Here is a 12,758-nt window from a genome sequence, read left to right as displayed (position 1 = left end):
TTTATTTTTATTCTTGAAGTTTTCACTGGATATGGAATTCTAGGTTGACATTTCTTTCTTTCAGCCTTTTAAAGTTACTCCTCTGATTTCTGTCCTCCATGGCTTTGGATAGGAAATTTGTCAGTGTTGTCTCCATTTTTCCTTTCTGTTTAATGTGTTATTTTTCTCTAACTTCTTTCAAGAATTTTTCTTTCTTTTCTCTAACTTCTTTCTTTATCTTTGGTTTTCAACAGCTTGATTATGATGTGTCTAGTTATGGTTTGCTTGACTTTGCATGCTTCTCTAGTTCATAAACTTATCATCAAATTTCGGGAGTTTGGGGCCATTATTTCTTCAGGTACTTTTTCTGCCCTGATATCTTGATCCTCTCCTTCTGGGTTTTCAATTACACATAAATCAGACATTTTGATATTACATCATGTGTCTCCCTGTGGTTATATTCTACTTTTTCAATGTTTTATTCAGTCTGTTCTTGGGATGGATACTTTTTATTGATCTTTTCCCTCATTCCACGTATTCTTTCCTGTCACCTTCCTTCTGCTCTTCAGCCCATCCAGTGAATTTTTTATTTAAGATTTTATATTTTTCAACTCAAAATTTAGCTTCAGTTTGTTTCCTTTTTTTTAATAACTTCTGTTTCTCTATTGAGATTGCCTACCTTATCATTCATTTCTAGTGTGCTTTCCTTTATTTCATGGAGCATAGTTTAGTAGTTGCTTTAAAACCTTTTCTTTGTAATTTCCACATCTAAATCATTGCGACATTCTCATTTGTCAGCTGTGTTTTCTCTTGTAAATAAGTCAGCTTTTCTTAGTTCTTTTATTTTGAGAAGTTTGAGATTATATTCTGGACAAAGTGGATGTTGGATAGATTTTGTGTTCTGTTATAATCTTCTGGGGAATGTTGATTATTTTTAGGAGCAGGAATCAATTTTATTAAGTTCAGAGTATACATTCTAGCTCACCTTCTGTGGAAAGTGACTCAAATATCAATTTATTTCTTTAAAGCTCTGCTGTACTGATTTGGCTCTGGACCACACATCTATAATACAGATAGGTTAGGCTAAAACAAGTGCAAGCTTGCTAACATAATTAGACAATCTCATTCTCTAGTGCCCTCTCTTCTCGGCTTCTTTCCCCTAGAGTCTTTCCCCCCAGGTCTGTAGGAATTCCTTTCCCAGAAAAACAGCAGGGTGTTCATCAAAGCTTCAGTTATCTGTACTGGGACACTTGATGACTGAGCCCCGTCCTTATAGCAAAAGTATGAGAGGGAAAAATCAAAGACCTGGAAATTCACCCTCCTGCTTGTTTCTTCTCCAGGTTTTGACTCCCCTGTACAATTTGCCAGCTTTTGTTTTCAGATTCCCAGTTTTTATTGTTTCCAGAGGTTATAGTTACAGTTATGATCAGGAGGACAGGTAGATTGTATAGGGGGCTTCTTACATTGCCATAAAGGAACTGGAACTCCTCTCTATAATTTTTAAAAGCTGAAAAATAAGGAAAAGTAAAATAATTCAATATAGAAATGCATAAATATGTGAGAAACCTGTTTTTCAATAAAAGCAAGAGAATGATAAATACAACATTCTGGTTTTGGCCTCCTCTTGGAGAGGAAAGCACAAGTACCTTCATAAGTATTGGTGTGTTCATAACCTTGGTGTTAGGATCATGAGTGTTCGTGAGATTATGATATTTCATAGTCTACATAGCTTATGTAGGTCAAAGGCTAACAAATTGAAGCAGGTCAAAGGCTAACAAGAGTTTTGCCAAGAAAACGTGCTGATCATAGCAAACACCCTCTTCCAACAACACAGGAGAAGATTCTACACATGGACATCACCAGATGGTCAACACCGAAATCAGACTGATTATATTCTTTGTAGCCAAATATGGAGAAGCTCTATACAGTCAGCAAAAACAAGACCAGGAGCTGACTGTGGCTCAGATCATGAACTCCTTATTGCCAAATTCAGACTTAAACTGAAGAAAGTAGGGAAAACAACTAGACCATTCAGGTATGACCTAAATCAAATCCCTTACTATTATACAAGGGAAGTGATATAGATTCAAAGGATTAGATCTGATAGACGAAAGCCTAAAGAACTATGGATGGAACTTCATAATGTTGTACAGGAGGCTGTGATCAAAACCATGACCAAGGAAAAGAAATGCAAAAAGGCAAAATGGTTGTCTGAGGAGGCCTTACAAATAGCTGAAGAAAGAAGAGATGCTAAAGGCAAAGGAGAAAAGGAAATATATACCCATTTGAAGGCAGAGTTCCAAAGAATAGCAAGGAGAGATAAGAAAGACTTCCTCAGTGATAAATGCAAAGAAATAGAGGAAAACAATAGAATGGGAAAGACTAGAGATCTCTTCAAGAAAATTAGAGTTACAAAGGGAACATTTCACACAAAGGTGGGCACAATAAAGGACAGAAATGGTATGGACCTAACAGAAGCAGAAGATAGTAAGAAGAGGTGACAAGAATAAACATAAGAAATATAAAAATCTTCATGATCCAGATAACCATGATGGTGTGATCACTCACCTAGAGCCAGACATCCTGGAGTGCAAAGTCAAGTGGGCCTTAGGAAGCATCACTGCAAACAAAGCTAGTGGAGGTGATGGAATTCCAGTTGAACTATTTCAAATTCTAACAGAGGATGTTATGAAAATGCTGTACTCAATATGCCAGCATATTTGAAAATTCAGCAGCAGCCACAGGACTGGAAAAGGTCAGTTTTCATTCCAATCCCAAAGAAAGGCAATGCCAAAGAATGCTTAAACTACTGCACAATTATACTCATCTCACATGCTAGCAAAGTAATGCTCAAAATTCTCCAAGCTAGGCATCAACAATACGTGAACTGAGAACTTCCAGATGTTCAAGCTGGATTTAGAAAAGGCAGAGGAACCAGAGATCAAATTGCCAACATTCATTGGATCATCAAAAAACCAAGAGAGTTCCAGAAGAACATCTACTTCACTGTATTGGCTACGCCAAAGCCTCTGACTGTGTGGATCACAACAAACTGTGGAAAATTCTAAAAGAGATGGGAATACCAGACCACCCGACCTGCCTCCTGAGAAATCTGTATGCAGGTCAAGAAGCAACAGTTAGAACTGGACATGGAACAACAGACTGGTTCCAAATCGAGAAAGGAGTACGTCAAGGCTGTATATTGTCACCCTGCTTATTTAACTTCTATGCAGAGTACATCATGAGAAATGCTGGGCTGGATGAAGCATAAGTTGGAATCAAGATTTCTGGGAGAAATATCAATAACTTCAGATATGCAGATAACACCATCCTTATGGCAGAAAGCGAAGAAGAACTAAAAAACCTCTTGATGAAAGTGAAAGAAGAGAGTGAAAAAGTTGTTTTAAAACTCAACATTCAGAAAACTAAGATCATGGCATCTGGTCCCATCACTTCAACTCAAATAGATGGGGAAACAATGGAAACAGTGAGAGACTTTATCTTTGGGGGCTCCAGAATCACTGCAGATGGTAACTTCAGCCATGAAATCAAAAGATGCTTGTTCCTTGGAAGAAAAGCTATGACCAACCAAGATAGCATATTAAAAAGTAGAGACATTACTTTGCCAACAAACATCCATCTAGTCAAGGCTATGGTTTTTCCAGTAGTCATGTATGGATATGAGAGTTGGACTATAAAGGAAGCTGAGAGCTGAAGAATTGATGCTTTTGAACTGTGGTGTTGGAGAAGACTCTTGAGAGTCCCTTGAACTGCAAGGAGATCCAATCAGTCAATCCTAAAGGAAATCAGTCCTGAATATTCGTTGGAAGCATTGATGCGGAAGCTGAAACTCCAATACTTTGGCCACCTGATGTGAAAAACTGACTCATTGGAAAAGACCCTGATGCTAAGAAAGATTGAAAGCGGGAGGAGGGGATGACAGAGGATGAGATGGTTGGATGGCACCACCAACTCAATGGACATGAGTTTGAGTAAGCTCCAGGAGTTGGTGATGGACAGAGAAGCCTGGTGTGCTGCAGTCCATGGGATCACAAAGAGTTGGACACGACTGAGTGACTGAGCTGAACTGACATAGCTTATCAGTTCAGTTGCTCAGTCATGTCCGACTCTTTGCGACCCCATGAACCACAGCACGCCAGGCCTCTCTGTCCATCACCATCTCCCGGAGTTCACTCAGAGTCACGTCCATCAAGTCCATGATGCCATCCAGCCATCTCATCCTCGGTCGTCCCCTTCTCCTCCTGCCCCCAATCCCTCCCAGCATCAGAGTCTTTTCCAATGAGTCAACTCTTCTCACGAGGTGGCCAAACTACTGGAGTTTTAGCTTTAGCATCATTCCTTCCAAAGAAATCCCAGGGTTGATCTCCTTCAGAATGGACTGGTTGGATCTCCTTGCAGTCCAAGGGACTCTCAAGAATCTTCTCCAACACCACAGTTCAAAAGCATCACTTCTTCGGTGCTCAGCCTTCTTCATAGTCCAACTCTCACATCGGTACATGACCACAGGAAAAACCATAGCCTTGCCTAGACGGACCTTAGTCGGCAAAGTAATGTCTCTGCTTTTGAATATGCTATCTAGGTTGGTCATAACTTTTCTTCCAAGGAGCAAGCGTCTTTTAATTTCATGGCTGCAGTCACCATCTGCAGTGATTTTGGAGCCCCCCAAAATAAAGTCTGACCCTGTTTCCACTGTTTCCCCAGCTATTTCCCATGAAGTGATGGGACCGAATGCCGTGATCTTTGTTTTCTGAATGTTGAGCTTTAGGCCAACTTTTTCACTCTCCTCTTTCACTTTCATCAAGAGGCTTTTTAGTTCCTCATCACTTTCTGCCATAAGGGTGGTGTCATCTGCATATCTGAGGTTATTGAGATTTCTCCCGGCATTCTTAATTCTAGCTTCTTCCAGCCCAGAGTTTCTCATGATGTACTCTGCATAGGAGTTAAATAAGCAGGGTAACAATATACAGCCTTGACGTACTCCTTTTCCTATTTGGAACCAGTCTGTTGTTCCATGTCCAGTTCTAACTGTTGCTTCCTGACCTGTATACAGATTTCTTAAGAGGCAGGTCAGGTGGTCTGGTATTCCCATCTCTTTCAGAATTTTCCACCGTTTATTGTGATCCACACAGTCAAAGGCTTTGGCATAGTCAATAAAGCAGAAATAGATGTTCTTCTGGAACTGTCTTGCTTCTTCCATGATCCAGCAGATGTTGGCAATTTGATCTCTCATTCCTCTGCCTTTTCTAAAACCAGTTTGAATGTCAGGGAGTTCACGGTTCACGTATTGCTGAAGCCTGGCTTGGAGAATTTTGAGCATTACTTTACTAGCATGTGAGATGAGTGCAACTGTGTGGTAGTTTGAACATTCTTTGGCATTGCCTTTCTTTGGGATTGGAATGAAAACTGACCGTTTCCAGTCTTGTGGCAACTGCTGAGTTTTCCAAATTTGCTGACACATTGAGTGAAGCACTTTCACAGCATCATCTTTCAAGATTTGAAACGGCTCAATTGGAATTCCATCACCTCCACTAGCTTTGTTCATAGTGATGCTTTCTAGGGCCCACTTGACTTCACTTTCCAAGATGTCTGGTTCTAGATTAGTGATCACATCATCATGACTATCTGGGTTGTGAAGATCTTTTTTGTACAGTTCTTCCGTGTATCTTGCCACCTCTTCTTAATATCTTCTGCTTCTGTTAGGTCCATACCTTCTCTGTCCTTTATCGAGCCCATCTTTGCATGAAATGTTCCCTTGGTATCTCTGATTTTCTTGAAGAGATCTCTAGTCTTTCCCATTCTGTTGTTTTCCTCTATGTCTTCCATTGATCACTGAGGAAGGCTTTCTTGTCTCTTCTTGCTATTCTCTGGAACTCTGCATTCAGATGCTTATATCTTTCCTTTTCTCCTTTCCTTTTCACCTCTCTTCTCTTCACAGCTGTTTGTAAGGCCTCCCAGACAGCCATTTTGTTTTTCTGCATTTCTTTTCCATGGGGATGGTCTTGATCCCTGTCTCCTGCACAATGTCATGAACCTCATTCCATAGTTCATCAGGCACTCTATCTATCAAATTTAGGCCCTTAAATCTATTTCTCACTTCTACTGTATAATCATAAGGATTTGATTTAGGTCATACCTGAATGTTCTAGCGGTTTTCCCTACTTTCTTCAATTTAAGTCTGAATTTGGCAATAAGGAGTTCATGATCTGAGCCACAGTCAGCTCCCGGTCTTGTTTTTGTTGACTGTATAGAGCTTCTCCATCTTTGGCTGCAAAGAATATAATCAGTCTGATTTCTGTGTTGACCATCTGGTGATGTCCATGTGTAGAGTCTTCTCTTGTGTTGTTGGAAGAGGGTGTTTGCTATGACCAGTGCATTTTCTTGGCAAAACTCTATTAGTCTTTGCCCTACCTCATTCCGCATTCCAAGGCCAAATTTGCCTGTTACTCCAGGTGTTTCTTGACTTCCTACTTTTGCATTCCAGTCCCCTATAATGAAAAGGACATCTTTTGGGGGTGTTAGTTCTAAAAGGTCTTGTAGGTCTTCATAAACCCGTTCAACTTCAGCTTCTTCTGTCTTACTTGTTGGGGCATAGACTTAGATAACTGTGATATTGAATGGTTTGCCTTGGAGACGAACAGAGATCATTCTGTCATTTTTGAGGTTGCATCCAAGTACTGCATGTCGGACTCTTTTGTTGACCATGATGGCTACTCCATTTCTTCTGAGGGATTCCTGCCCGCAGTAGTAGATATAATGGTCATCTGAGTTAAATTCACCCATTCGAGTCCATTTTAGTTCGCTGATTCCTAGAATGTCAACGTTCACCCTTGCCATCTCTTGTTTGACCACTTCCAACTTGCCTTGATTCATGGACCTTACATTCCAGGTTCCTATGCAATATTGCTCTTTACAGCACCGGATCTTGCTTCTATCACCTGTCACATCCACAGCTGGGTATTGTTTTTGCTTTGGCTCCATCCCTTCGTTCTTTCTATAGTTATTTCTCCTCTGATCTCCAGTAGCATATTGGGTACCTAATGACCTGGGGAGCTCCTCTTTTGGTATCCTATCATATTGCCTTTTCATACTGTTCATGGGGTTCTCAAGGCAAGAATACTGAAGTGGCTTGCCATTCCCTTCTCCAGTGGACCACATTCTGTCAGACCTCTCCACCATGACCCGCCCGTCTTGGGTTGCCCACAGGCATGGCTTGGTTTCATTGAGTTAGACAAGGCTGTGGTCCTAGTGTGATTAGATTGGTTTCAGTGTGTCTGCCCTCTGATGCCCTCTTCCAACACCTACCATCTTTCTTGGGTTTCTCTTACCTTGGAGGTGGGGGTATCTCTTCACGGCTGCTCCAGCAAAGCACAGCCACTGCTCCTTACCTTGGATGAGGGGTATCTTCTTACCGCCACCGTTCCTGACCTTCAGTGTGGGATAGCTCCCCTAGGCCCTCCTGTGCCTGCGTAGCCACCGCTCCTCAGGTTGCTCCTCCCAGCTGCAGGCCCTGGCCTTGGGCATGGGTGGCTCCTTCCAGCTGCTGTCCCTAGCCTCGGGCCTGGGGTGGCTCCTCAGGGTCACCACCCCTGGCCTTGGGCATAAGGTGGCTCCTCCCAGCTGCCGCCCCTGACCTCAGATGCGGGTGTCTCCTCTCCATTGCCCCTGACCTCGGACGAGGGGTAGCTCCTCTCGGCCATCGCCCCTGACCTCGGACGTGGGGTAGCTCTTCCCGGCCGCCACTGACCTCGGACGCAGGGCAGCTCCTCTCGGCCGCTGCCCCTGACCTCGAACACAGGGTAGCTCTATTCTCGTATATATCAAAATGGCCTATTTTAAAAACTAACAAATGCAATTGTTTGTAAAGTTTAAAGACTTTGGCTGTGCTGTGTTGTGCTTAGTTGTTCACTTGGGTCTGACTCTGCTACTCCATGAACTGTCCATGGGCTACATGGACTGTAGGCTCCTCTGGCCATGGGATGCTCCAGGAAGGAATACTGGAGTGAGTTGCCATGCCCTCCTCCAGGGGATCTTCCCAACCCAGGGATCGAACCCGCATCTCCTGCCTTGCAGGCAGATTCTTTACCATCTGAGCCACTAAAGAAGCCCATGTATTCTTACAGCTATCCATCTCTGAGTGGTAGAAATGCATGAAAGTTTAGGACAAGTTTATTGGAGTCAGAGAAATAAGAAATTAATTTCTTTGTATAATGCTTCATGATTTATATCTCGTCCCACCTATATTTTCATTTTATTTTTCAACAAAGTATCATTGTACCCATTTGACAGAAAAGAAAACTGAAGTTCTAAGTGCTTAGAAAACATCTTTGGGCTCGTATGACTAATAAGGGGCAGAATAAAAACTTGAGTTGGAATCTTCTGAAGTCATTTAACTTTGGGACATTTTTTTTCTTCTGAAGTCTTTTAATTCTCGTCCATCTTCTCTTTATGTTAGAATGGCTATCATTAAAAAGTCTACAAATAATAAATGCTAGATAGGGTGCAGAGAAAAGGAAACCCTTGTAAACTGTTAGTAGCAATGTAAATTGGTACAGTCACTATGAAAACCAGTAAAAAACTAAAAATAAAGCTACCATATGATCCAGAAATCCCACTCTTGAGCTTATATCTGGAAAAGATGAAAGTTCTAATTCAAAAATATACATGTACTCCACTGTTAATAGCAGTGCTGTTTATAATAGCCAAGAAACGGAAGCACCCAAGCACCCATCAACAGATGGTTTAAAAAGATATATAAATATACAGTAGAATAGTGCTCAGCCAGCAAAATATTGCCATTTGCAGCAATATGGATGGACCTAGAGAATATCATACTAAAAAAGTAAATAAGACAAAGAAAAACATGATATAATTTATATGTGGAATCTAAAAATTAATGCAAGTGAATATATATAAAACAGGAAAGATTCACAGACATGGAAAACAAACCTATGATTACCAGAGGGGGAAGGATAAATTAAGAGTATGGGATTAACAGATACAAACTACTATATGTAAAACAGATAAACACCAAGGATTTACTGTAGAGCACAGGGAACCATATTCAATATCTTATAATAACCTATATTGGAAAATAACCTGACATATATGTATATATATATACACATATATGTCTGAAAAAAACTTTGCTGTACACCTGAAACTAACACAGTATTGTAAATCGACTATACTTCAGTTTTAAAAAAGAACTTGATTTCAACTCTTTTTGCCATTTTTCTAGCTTCTCCTGTGCCATTTTCATTTTGAGATCCATAGGATACTGCAGCAGCAAGACTAGGTATATTCTGACTATTGGGTAGGCCTTCCATCTTTCTTTTTTTCTTTCTGTTTCTAAGATAGCTGAGTCTTCTCCTGCCTTTGTTTATTTTGCAACGTGAAGCAAGTATGATATAGAAGAAAAGAAATTAGCCAAAGAGTCCTTGCCAAAGTGACAGGTGGGAATATTGTTTGCCCTTTTCTACTGCATGCAAAAGGGAGATGTTGTCAAGTTCTGTAAACCCTTCATGCCCAAGAAAGCAAGTCTACAGGCTCTTCCCTGGCAAAGCCATTACCAATTCAGAGAGCAAGAAGGTGAACCCAGTAGGTGTCATATCTGTGCCTATGGAGGCTCCCTTCCAGCCTATTCTCTCTTCCCATCAGTATTCTCCTCCCTCCCGGAGCAGCAGACCACCTCCTCCAGCAACGGGGCCAGGCAGCAATGGAACCAGGTCTGCCACCTGGCCCCCAGAGTCTTCTCCTTCCTCACTGCACTCTTGGTTAGTGGATACAGAGCAGTGGCAAAGCCAAGGACACGGGTCTGGTGTACCACTCCTGACCCTTACCCATGCTGGCCCTTCTGGGCCTGGCCCGTCATCCATAAGAGCAAGTCCTCCTCTTACAGAGTGTATGACCTCTGCATGTCCTTTCATGGCCAAAATGATAATAATGTTAATTATGCTAATAACCACTGATCAGTGGCCAGTTTCTGTTGATCAGCCAGTGCTAAACATTCAGCAAGCATGGTTTCATCTGAGTCTCACCACAGCTCTATAGCTTGTCTATTAGTGTCATCTCCATTTCACAAAAGAGGAAAGAGAGTCTTAGAAGGGCGATTCCTAAAGCTACCCAGCCCACTGCCCAGCAGTGGGCAGTAAGGGCCCTGCAGATGAGCCTGGATCTGATCCCCAAACAGAAAGCCTTTTTTAAAGATTCTCGTGGAGAAGTCAAGCCAAACTCTTCTGACTCATTTTTAGCTGTAATTAAGAGCTGCTTAAGAATAGTCCCATAATCATAGGTCAATGGCCTGGCAGTGCTGTGCTGGTTCCACCATCCCTAAGCATGTGCAGCGTTGGCAGACCCACAATTTTCACAACTCTCCCTTATCAGGTGTCGTTGCCTTGTCTTTACTTGGAAACCAAATTCTATTATTGTTTTCTTGTTCTTGAATTGTACCTGACTGTTATTTCAGCTTTATCACTCTTACATAATTTGTGGTAGGTTTTCCTCTTAACCCTATAGTGAGTGGTGAGGTACACTGACATATTTTCACCTGTTATTTTCCAAGAACTAGAATGAAGAAATGTATATATCATATAGGACTAAACCAAATAAAATTGCCCATATTTGCTTTCATATGGTCCAACCTAGTAGTTCACATATAAGTTATTCTTACTTCATTTATTAGGCAATTGTATATATAATTCTCTCTAAATATGTGTGTGCAGTGATACTTCATTGGTGCTATTCTGTGTATTTATTTGTGTTATCTAAATAATTTGCAATATACTATTATATATTAACTGTAAGAAAATTATAAATTATTTTTTGTTTGCATATTTTTTCTGTGATCCGAAATCTTGTTTATAAGCTCATATTCTTTCTTTATGAGTTGTTCATTCATGTTCCTCTCTAGTTCTTTATCATCATTTGACTGCTTTTTCGCTGTGAAGTAGGTATGGATAGGACATATGAACCTTGGGGTCTTTTGTGTCACCTTAACAGACTCTGGTCAAAGAAGCTTGAAAAGTACTAGTTTAAGAGCTAAATAGGCTTTTCAAGTCCTGCAGCTAGTAAGTGTGGATTCAGGTCCAAGCCAGCTTGTCTAGCAGATGGAGGATGTGATACACATTTTGTTAAATGGCAGCAGTTACACCCCTGTAGCTTCCTGAACAAGAAAACCCAGACTTCCTTGACTTCTCTTCAGAGAAATTAGGACGCTGGCATTTATTGGCTGCCTACTATTGCCAGGTGGCTCAGTGGGTAAAGAATCTCTCTGCAATGCAGGAGATGCAGGCAGACATGAGTTTGATCCCCTGGTGGGGAAGATCCTCTGGAGGAGGGCGTGGCAACCCACTCCAGTATTCTTGCCTGGAGAATCCCATGGACAGAGGAGCCTGGTGGGTTACAGTCCACAGGGTTGCAAAGAGTTGGACATGACTGAAGAGTCTGAGTGAACTCCGGGAGTTGGTGATGGACTGGGAGGCCTGGCATGCTGCGATTCATGGGGTCGCAAAGAGTCAGACACAACTGAGCGACTGAACTGAACTGAAGTGACTGAGCATTATTCAGTCTGTTAGGTCCAACCTCATTTAATACAGCAATAAACACTCCAAGACTGGTATCATTAACCTGTGCAGGTGGAGAAATAGGTTCACAGGGCTGAATACTAACTCATGATTGCAGAACTGGATATGTAAGTGGTGAGAGCAGAAAGCAAACTCAAAACTTATTTGATTGTTCATCGTACTGCCTTTTCTTTTTCCTACCCCACATCCCCATATTCTACCTATATCAAGCCCTATATATTCTACCTATAAAATGACTCTGGAATCTCTCTCTCCACCATCTTCATGACAATTGCCAAAACACTGACCCTCCCAAGGACAAATGGAGCAGCCTCCCAACCTCTGCCCTGTCTCAGACCCTCTCCATTCTGCCACGTGGCCTCCAACTTGCTCTGTAATCCCACAAATGGATCTTCAATGGCCCTGCAGCGCTTGAAGGGTAGAAAACAAAAACAATCCAGCTTTCCAACCTACCTTCCTGGCCTTGTCTGGCAACATTCTTTATCCCCAACTCCCACTCCATTGACCCTCCAGCCCCTCCCATTCCTTCTAACACCCATGACCTTTCCAATCCAACTCCTGGTCCTCCATGTACTTGCTACTCGGGATGCTGGAGGGACTTGAAAAATATATATATATATTTATTTAGTTTGCTGTCCTGGGTCTTAGTTGTGGTATGTGGGATCTAGTTCTCCTCAGGGATCAAACCTGTGCCCCCTGCATTGGAAACACAAAGTCTCAGCCATTGGACCACCAGGGAAGTCCTGGAACTTTTTTTTTTTTAATCTACCTACCAGTTCTCCACCTGGAAAATTCTTTTCCCCCAAGGCCAATTGCAGGGTGAGAACTCGTGGGAGAAACATCTCTTGGCAGTTCCTAGGTCCTCCTCTTTATATCCACAGGACAGGAATTTTTACACATTTTTAAGTAGACCATTTCTGTTGAACGATAGCTAGTTGTTGAAATGTCTAATATATTTTGCCACTTGATAACGAGCCTCCAGGGGATAAATATCATGTCATATTTATCTTTGAATTCCCGGCATTCAGAAAAGTGCCTGGTACAAGGTCAGTACTTAATAAATGTTCATTAATGTGCAAATAGTCTCTCATGCATGTAAAAGCATCCTGAAAAGCTGTTCAGTAGGCAGATTGAAAACTGACCTGGAAGGAAGTTTTCTTGGATTCTAGTCTGGGT

This window comes from Ovis canadensis, chromosome 3 (genome assembly GCF_042477335.2).
Source record: "Ovis canadensis isolate MfBH-ARS-UI-01 breed Bighorn chromosome 3, ARS-UI_OviCan_v2, whole genome shotgun sequence".
Classification (NCBI taxonomy): domain Eukaryota; kingdom Metazoa; phylum Chordata; class Mammalia; order Artiodactyla; family Bovidae; genus Ovis; species Ovis canadensis.
This window is presented reverse-complemented; position numbering follows the sequence as displayed.